Source organism: Muscardinus avellanarius, assembly GCF_963383645.1.
Source record: "Muscardinus avellanarius genome assembly, chromosome: 17".
NCBI lineage: Eukaryota > Metazoa > Chordata > Mammalia > Rodentia > Gliridae > Muscardinus > Muscardinus avellanarius.
Genome location: NC_137803.1, coordinates 15,924,191 through 15,933,051, shown reverse-complemented (window position 1 = coordinate 15,933,051; position 8,861 = coordinate 15,924,191). Strand labels below are relative to the sequence as shown.

At 39.5% G+C, this 8,861-nt stretch overlaps 1 pseudogene across 1 annotated transcript; it reads right to left on the bottom strand.

The window, feature by feature from the left end:
* Positions 1-8,059: 8,059 nt before the first annotated feature.
* Positions 8,060-8,507, bottom strand: LOC308276070 (glia maturation factor beta-like; annotated as a pseudogene). Its single transcript has one exon. The product of its transcript is annotated as a glia maturation factor beta-like (transcript).
* Positions 8,508-8,861: the final 354 nt, after the last annotated feature.

The window sequence follows — 8,861 nt, the reverse complement described above, 5'->3', positions numbered from 1 at the left end:
GGCGTTTTTTTTCTTGGTTTTGATTTCCACTCTGAATCTCTGCAGCGTGTGCTGAGCTCAGCCACTGGGAGCTTTAGATGCCCTCTGTGCCGAGAAATCCCGCCTGGCTGTTCCGCAACTGCTCCGCTCGGCTTGCTGTGGCCGTCCCATGAATTCGCCGGTGCCGCTGGCAGTATGGCGCTGCTGCTGCGTCCTCGGGCGTGAGGCCACATCCTCAGCTCTGTTCTCAGTCCGCTTTCTCTCTGGAGCCTCGTGATTTTTTTTGTTTCTCTGGTGATGTTGTTTTCTGGCTTTGAAAGGCGCTGATTTTGTGGTAATGGAGATTTGTTGTTAGCGGGGCTCTTAAGCCCCGCTTTTCTCGGTCGCCATCTTCCCGGAAGTCCCAGACCTATTTTATATTTTATTTAGAAACAGGGTCTCTTAAGCCAATGAGGCTGGCTTTGAACCTGTGCGATCCTCCTGTCTTCGCCTCCCAAGCGCCTCGCTGAATTCGGTGCTGCTGCCGCCGGTGGCAATATGGCGCCGCTGCTACGCCCTCGGCTGTGGGGCTGGCATTTTTCTTCTTGGTTTTGATTTCCACTCTGAATCCCTGCAGCGTGTGCTGAGCTCGGCCACTGGGAGCTTTAGATGCTCTCTGCGCGGAGAAATCCCACCTGGCTGTTCCACAGTGGCTCACCTCGGCTTGCTGTAGCCATCCCGTGAATTCGCCGGTGCTGCCGGCAGTATGGCGCTGCTGCCGCATCTGCAGCGTCCTCGGGCGTGAGGCCGGTGTATCTCCTCTGTTGCTCTGTTCTCAGCCCGCTTTCTCTCTGGAGCCTGGTGATTTTTTGTTTCACTGGTGATGGTGTTTTCTAGCTATGAAAGGCGCTGATTTTGTGGTAATGGAGATTTGTTGTTAGCGGGGCTCTTAAGCCCCGCTTTTCTCTGTCGCCATCTTCCCGGAAGTCCTCAATTTTCAATTCTGCACCCTCAGACAATTTTAAATAAGGATCTATTCATGTGTGATTTTAATGTTAAAATGAGAAAAATAACCAAAAATTATCGGTGAGATAAAATAAAAACACAACTTCATGCTTGTATTTCACAACATCCTCTAATTAATTATACAGAAACTTAGAGGATGACTTTTTGTGTAAAGTTACCCTTTTATACTTTCTCCACCAATTTTTACTTAATTATAGCTAGTAAGCATTTTATCCCACAACCATCTATAGAAAACTTTTTCCTATAATTATTAAAATATAATTTCCCTCTTTATGATCATTCAAAAGAAAGGTGAAAATGATTTCTAGAATGTGCAAAAATGTACCTTTTTTACTCAGTGCTCTGAAAGGATGCATTTTCTTCATTCATGGCTTAAAATTAGAATGCAAGAGAGAAATCTAATACAATGATTCAGAATTAGAAGCACATTGATTTTTAAAACCTCCAGCTATTTGTTAGCACTCTTATAATTGCTGTTAAAAAAAAAAAGCAATTTAGCTCTTAGAAGTGCTGTGAGTTAATGCCCTTGTTACCTTAAAGGCATGGGCATGGAGTCAGATTGTGACTGCAAATTAGTTTAGGCACCACATCTCTGCTAGCAGCCAGGCTGTATTCAAGTGTGACTCGAGAGACTTACTGCATGGCAGGTTACTTCTTCATTCTCAGGAGAAGCCTGGCTATAAGTGGCAGCAGTGTTGGCGAGCTTGGGAGATGTATCTGAAGTACACAAGACTTGTCTTCCCAAGTGCTGGTTAAGGGCAAAATTGCAGGCTGTGTTTGGACCACAAAGATGTTATTTCTTTCAGCAACCTCTTGCATTTTCTCTGTTCAGTTTCTATATAAGACCTCAAAGTGTGTTATTAAAATCCTATTTGGGGAAATGCTGGACAAAGGTTACACGCAGAGAGCAAGTATGAAGAGCCATGGAGGATTGAAGATGGTGCCCGTGAGAGGCTACTTGGATTTTCTCCAAGTTCAGGAGCAACAATTCCACAGATTGGGCTTCAGGTCACCTGATTTCCCCCCTATGCTGTGGATTTTGGAGGCTTTATGGTCATCCATTCTCAGGTCAAGTCAAGAGTTATTTTCTCTAATAAATATTTTATGTGCATCACACATTCCCCAAATGTCCAGCTCTGTGATGGTTGCTGTCATGGGATGGCGAGCAAATACGAGGTGCAGCATCCAATCTTAAGCGCCTTGCATGCTTATTTCAGAGATAAGACAACTAAAGAGTATAATAAGACAGGCAGTAATAAAATGTAGTAAAGGATTTAAATGAGGTTGGGCTGGGTGGAATACACTAGAGGATTTTTTTTTAAAGATCAGTATTTGATGAACTTTAAAAGACAAGGTTATGAGGGCTGATTTTAGACTTTATAGGATGGATAAAAGTTGTGAATGGGGAACATGTGAGTAAGTGAGGTGGTAGGGTCAGCTCCAGCCTCAGTTTCCCTGTTTCTTCTACTCATGGTCCAGGCCCATGACCCTGCCTCAGCTCTGGCCCAGTTTCTGAGTCACCCGGAGGGTGGCATTTCTGAGCTTTACCTGCTGCTGGATTCCCAGGTCTCTTTTGCTGCTGCTCAAGTCCAGAATCTGATGTCACAGTGATGCTAAAATGCTTCCCATTCCACATGTGCTGTGGGTTTAATTGTGTCAATGGCCCTTCAAGCATGTTAAAGTCACAGGTGCCTGTGAATGCAGCCTCATTCCATAACAGGGTAATTGCAGGCAGGATCAAGTTAAAATGAGGGTGAGCTTTAAATCCAATGACTGTTTCCATGTAAAAAATAGGGATCTGGGTGTGGTGGCATGTACTATTAATCCCAGGTACTGGATCCCAGGCTGAAGCAGGATGACCACAGGTTTGAGGCAAATTTGAGCAACTTAGAGAGATCCTGTCTCAAAATAAAAAGGGCTGAGGGTATAGCTTAGTGGTAGAGTGCTTACCTCTTATACACAAAGCCCTGGGCTTAATTCTAAGTACTGTAAGAAATAAAATAGGAAAAGTTGAATGGAGACACACAGAGGAAAACATCTTATGAGAAACAGAGTCATATAGGGGAGCAGACCACTGGAACAGAGACAGAGGAAGGATGAAGACGCAGCTGCAGATAATGTGAGAAGAGAGGTAAGGATCCTTCCTTAGAGGCAGAGGAGGAGGCAAAGCCCTGTTAATACTCATTTTTGGATTAAGAGTCTTTAAAACTATGAGAAAATAAAACTTGTTTTAGGGCACGTAGTTCATGATATTTCATTATGGTGATTCTAGAAAACTAATACCTGTGACTTTTGAAAATAATCAAGAGTTTTTTTCTTCTAGCACCCTCTGTTTTTATTACCAAGACTCAATGCAATTAAAACAGAAGACTAGTTAAGGTAAAGATAGTTTATCTCTGCATAATTGCTGTGGAATTGTTAAAGTGAGGTAAAATATACTTCTTTTTATGGAAATGCATCTTTTAAGTGGGGAAGACAGGTTACTGGACAGAATGGATTGAGTAAAAAATATGGGCAATTAAACTGAATAGACATTTCTCAAAAGAAGAAATACAAATGGCCCATATGTTAAAAAATGTCCAACATCATTAGCAATCGGGTAAATGCAAATCAAAACTACACTGAGATTCAATCTAATGCCAGTTAGAATGGCAATCACCAAGAATACAAACAGTAATAAGTGATGGTGAGGATGTGGAAAAATAAAAACTCATATATTATTAGTGGAATTGTAAATTAGTACAACCATTATGGAGAGTAGTACAGAGGTCCCTCAAAAGACTATACTACTCTTAAACTGCCATATGACCCAGACATAATACTCCTCGGTATCTTTCCCAAAGAATTAAAGTAAGGATACTATAGTGATACATGTATATCCATGTTCATAGCAGTACAAGTCACAAGAGTCAAATTGTGGAACCCACCTAGGTGTTCATCAAAGGATGAAAGGACTGGGTGTGGTGACACATGCTTGTTATTCTAGTACTTGGGAGGCTGAGACAAGAGGATTGCAGGTTCGTGGCCAGCATCAGCTACTTAGTGAGGCCCTCTACAACTTTGTGTGACCTTGCTTCAAAACAAAGAATAAAAAAAAAAAGAGGGCTAGAGTTGTAGGTTGTAGGTAAAATGCCCTTGGCTTCAATTCACAATATTACAAAACAAAAGAATGAATAAAGAAAATATGACATACATACCTAATAGAATTTTACTCAGCCATAGAAATAAAATTCTGTCATTTGCAGGAAAATGGAAGGAACTAGGCAATATGCTAATTGAGATGGGTTTGTCTCAGAAAGTCAAGGATCATATGTTCTCTCTCACATGTGGAAGCTAAAGAGAAAATAGGGAACAAAACGGGCTTTAGATAAATGAGACCAGAGACCACTAGACTAGTGGAAGGGAACTAGGGGAGGGAAGAGTGGCTGGGAAAAAGGAGAATTGATGAAGGAAATAGAAAAGACCCTGTTTTAAAGCAAAAAATTGAAAGGTCTGGGGGTGTAGCTTGGAGGTAGAATGCCTCTGTGTTTAAACTCTAGTTACTCTTCCCCCATTCCAACACAGACACACACACACACACACACACACACACACACACACACACACGACAGATAAGTCCCTCTTAATTCTGGGACTCCTCATATTTCTGTCAGTTCAGAACACATTAATCTTTCCTCCTCATACATTTTGACCCCTTATATTTTGTAGGACTTCTTGCTCATATATTCATTATGTTATATTTGCCTTATTCTCTCTTGAGGATGGAGACTATGAAAACTATATTTCCTGTAGTTTATTGAAAAAATAACACTCATTACTCATTGTACACTTGCCCTAAAAATTTACCCAGACAAAGTCCTCTTCACATTGGATTTTTCTATAACAAAGTTGTTACCTAGTTTTTTTTTTAAATCATAAGTTTTTTTTTTTTACAAATTTCAGATAAATGCATTCAAAAATTGTTTTACTTGAACCCTTTAGAAAGTATAAATTTTACCAAATCTAGAATACTGGCAGTGTAAAAGTGTTAAACTAACATTAAAGCTAACAAAGCAAAGGCACGGTATTAACATACTTGAAATAATTTGTGTTCACAAGATATTAAGAGATAATTAAAAAAAATTTTATTGGTGCATTATATTCATACATAATATTGGGGTAAAAACTTGTGTGTACATACATTTACACATCACTGATTTAACCCCTAACCAATTCCCACCCCATTCCCTCCCCATCCCTCCTTCCCATGCTTGGCTTAGTGGTTGACTTCGACATGTTTAAGTACATTGTGTGTTTTAGAGAATTTCCTTCTTCCCCCCTCCCATCCCCTCATGTAGGTTGTCTTGTTTGCTCCTCTATAGGATTTACTTTTTCATCTAGAGTTCCTCCTATGACCCATTTCTCCTTAGCTTTCACATATTAGGGAAAGCATCCGATTTCTTATTTTTTGTGACTGACTAATCTCGCTTAGCATAATGTCCTCCAGTTCCATCCATTTCCCTGAAAAATTTGTAATTGAGGTTTTTTTTTTTTTGATGGCTGAGTACAATTCCATTGTGTACATATCCCACAGTTTTGTAATCCATTCATCTGTTGATGGACATCTTGGCTGGTTCCATAGTTTGGCTATGGTGAATTGTGCAGCTATGAACATAGATATACATGCATTAGTTTGGTAGTTTGGTTTCCTATCTTTTGGGTAGATACCCAGAAGTGGTATTGCTGGATCAAATGGTAGATTTGTTCCCACTCTTCTGAGGATACTCCATAATGTTTTCCAAAGTAGTTGCACTAATTTGCAATCCCACCAACAATGTTTTAGAGTTCCCAATTCTACACATCCTCACCAGCATTTGTTGTTTGTGTTTTGAATGGTTGCCATTCTAGTTGTAGTTAGGTGAAATCTCAGGGTAGTTTTGATTTGCATCTCTGACTGCCAATGATGTTGAACATTTTTTCATGCATTTATTGGCCATTTGAATTTCTTCCTTTGTGAAGTATCTATTTAGTTCACTCGCCCATTTTTTGATTGAATGCTTTGTTTTCTTAGTGTGGAGTTTCTTGAGTTCTCTGTATATTCTAGATATTAGTCCTCTATCAGAGGTGTAGGTGGCAAAAATCTTCCATTCTGTTGGCTCTCGATTGAGGTTCTTGATAGTTTCCTTTGCTGAACAGAAGCTCTTCAGTTTCATGCAATTCCATGTATTGATTATGCATTTGTTTTTGGAGTGATCATCTTCTAAAAGCGAGATTCTATTATCCATGTGGTTTAATCAATTGTTTGTAGTTTGAATTGATACCTTTACCTCAATGATTGCATCCTTTATTTCTTTTAGACTCTCTCTAAATTCTTTCCGAAGGTCCTGTGTTATTTCTACAGTTATATTCCTGATTTGATCTTCTGGAGATCTCTAAATTTCTGTGTATCAGGTTCTGATGTTGTGGGGTTGTGGGTGTTCATTGCTCCACTGTTGTTCCTCTTCCCCATGATTTCAGAAGTTTGTGCCTTCTCTTGGTTCTTCTCCAGGTCACCATGACTTCACTTAGGATGTTTTGGATCTTGAGTTTGTGGTAATCTTAGCCGCCACTACTCCTTTACTGGGTTGTATTGCTCAGACCCAGAGAGTTAATCAAGGCTGTGTGAGACCGTGGAGTGCCAGGCTGGGTGTTTTCCCATGGGGATCTGTGACTAGGGTGTGGTATCTCTGCCACTGTTACCCCTTCACTGGGTTAGACTGCAGAATCTCAGACCCAGGGAGATTATCAAAGTTGCACTAGTCACTGGGGGTGCAATGCTGGGATTTCTCCCTTAGGGGCCACAATTTTACTTATGGTTGTTGTGCACGCTGATCTGGAGCTGTTGTGGGTATGTTGAACTCACTGCCCCTGCTGGCAATATGGTGCTGTTGTTACGCTCTCAGCTGTGAGGCTGGCATATTTATTTTCTGGTTTTGAGCTCTGTTCTGAGTCCCTGGAAGGCGTAATGAGCTTGGCCACTGGGAGTTTTAGACGTTCTTTGCACTGAAAGAACTGCTGAATTATATCTGACTGATCTGCAGCTGCTTACTTCAGCACCTTGTTTACCTTTCCTCTCTGGAGCCTGGTCCTGTGAGGCAAGATGGTGCCAGTGTAGCTCTGCCACCGCAATGTGGGCTAGTTACTTTTCTGGTCTCTGGTTGTTCTTTTAGTCTTCTTTTTCTCTGTCCCTTGTATTTACAGTTTTTATTTCTCTGCTGACAGTGTTTTCTGGCTATGAAAAGCGCTGATTTTGTGGCAATAGGGATCGAGTGTTAGCAGGACTCGTAAATGCTGCTTTTCTTGGTCGCCATTTTGCCGGAAGTCAAGAGATGCTTTATAAATGAAGTGCTAATAACCTAGATTCAAATCAATTTGAAATGACATAGTCAGGATGAACCCCTTAGTTATTATAACCCACCAATTCTAAAACTAGATGCTATTTCCATAAGAAAATCTAACAGCCATAACTCTATCATAAAATCTAACTACTGACCTAAAATATATGATTGATGAACATAGTTCCTAGACTTAATTAGAAAGATACAGGAAACTGAAAGAGGTATGAAATTGAGGAAAAATGTACTTGTATTGCAGATTATGTTATAGAACATTACTATTTGTGGCTCAAAATTGGGTCACTCAAGTCTTAAACTCCAAATTAATTTCAATGATTTGACAAGTGATAAAATGCTATTTTCATATATAAACTGTTACATTCAGTATTTGTCAAAAGGAGGTAACTATTGTCTATCACAATCTAATACCCACTTTCCAATGGTGTGTGTAAATAGTAACAAATTCTGAACCCTAAGTTATAGAAATTAGTCATAAGAGTGCAAAAAATTCCTGGAGAAAATTAGTCCACCTAACAATTAAAATATAAGGAAATACTTTGCAAAGTTTTATTGCTATGAATATGATTTCCTCTTTATTCAAACTGCACAAATGAAGAAGTTTTCTTTACGGCAGGAAACAAACTGTAAGTAACAGTGCATTTTTAGGCACCAATAAGTATTTATGTCTGGTTCCAGTATGGTCAGGTTAATCCATAAATAATTTAGAAATGCAGAAGTTCACATTCATGGAAAAATCCAAGTTTCTCACATAACCATTCTTCAGTGAGGTCTTCAGTATGTCTTATTTAAAATACCTTGGTTAATTCAGCTGTTTGGACTAATTTATTCTTACTCCCAGCAAACATCATCTGTTGTTCAGGCTTACATCCTACAGGACTGGAGAAAATAAAGTACAGAGGATGAAACTCTTCCATCATCATGTTGATATTTGTAACTATGCACAATGAAGCATTGTTGTCGTTCAGGTAGCTCCTCTTTAAGTTCATCTGGTGAAACGCCCTCTAGTTCCTCACCCATTACCACCAGGCGTATATTCTTGTCAATCTTCATTATAATGGCAGCATTGTTCATTTCTTTTTGAGAACAAAACTTTCTCAGCTTTTCCACCAAATCTTCAGCAATATCACAATCCACCAAAGACTCACTCATTTTCTTTCTGGCCGTCAGCAGCCGTTACCTAATTTTTGAGGGTTTATATATAATTTTAGGAGATATCTCAAAGATTTGATAAATTTATAATTCAGATATTCACGTCTAAGAGTAATTAGACACTAACTTGGGAAGCAAACGCAACAGGCTTAATTTTACCTTTACCCAGCCTAGTTTTAGAAGCTGAAACTTTTCTTAGTTTTTTTTTTTCTATATGTAGGAATAATGACACATATATATTTTCTTAAGGGTGGTGGTGAAGATCAGGTGACGGAAAACCAACAACTGTCAGAGTTCTTTATAAAATACTCTGAATTTTATTGTGTATCTTGCAGTTGCTCTTTCCAACTGGCA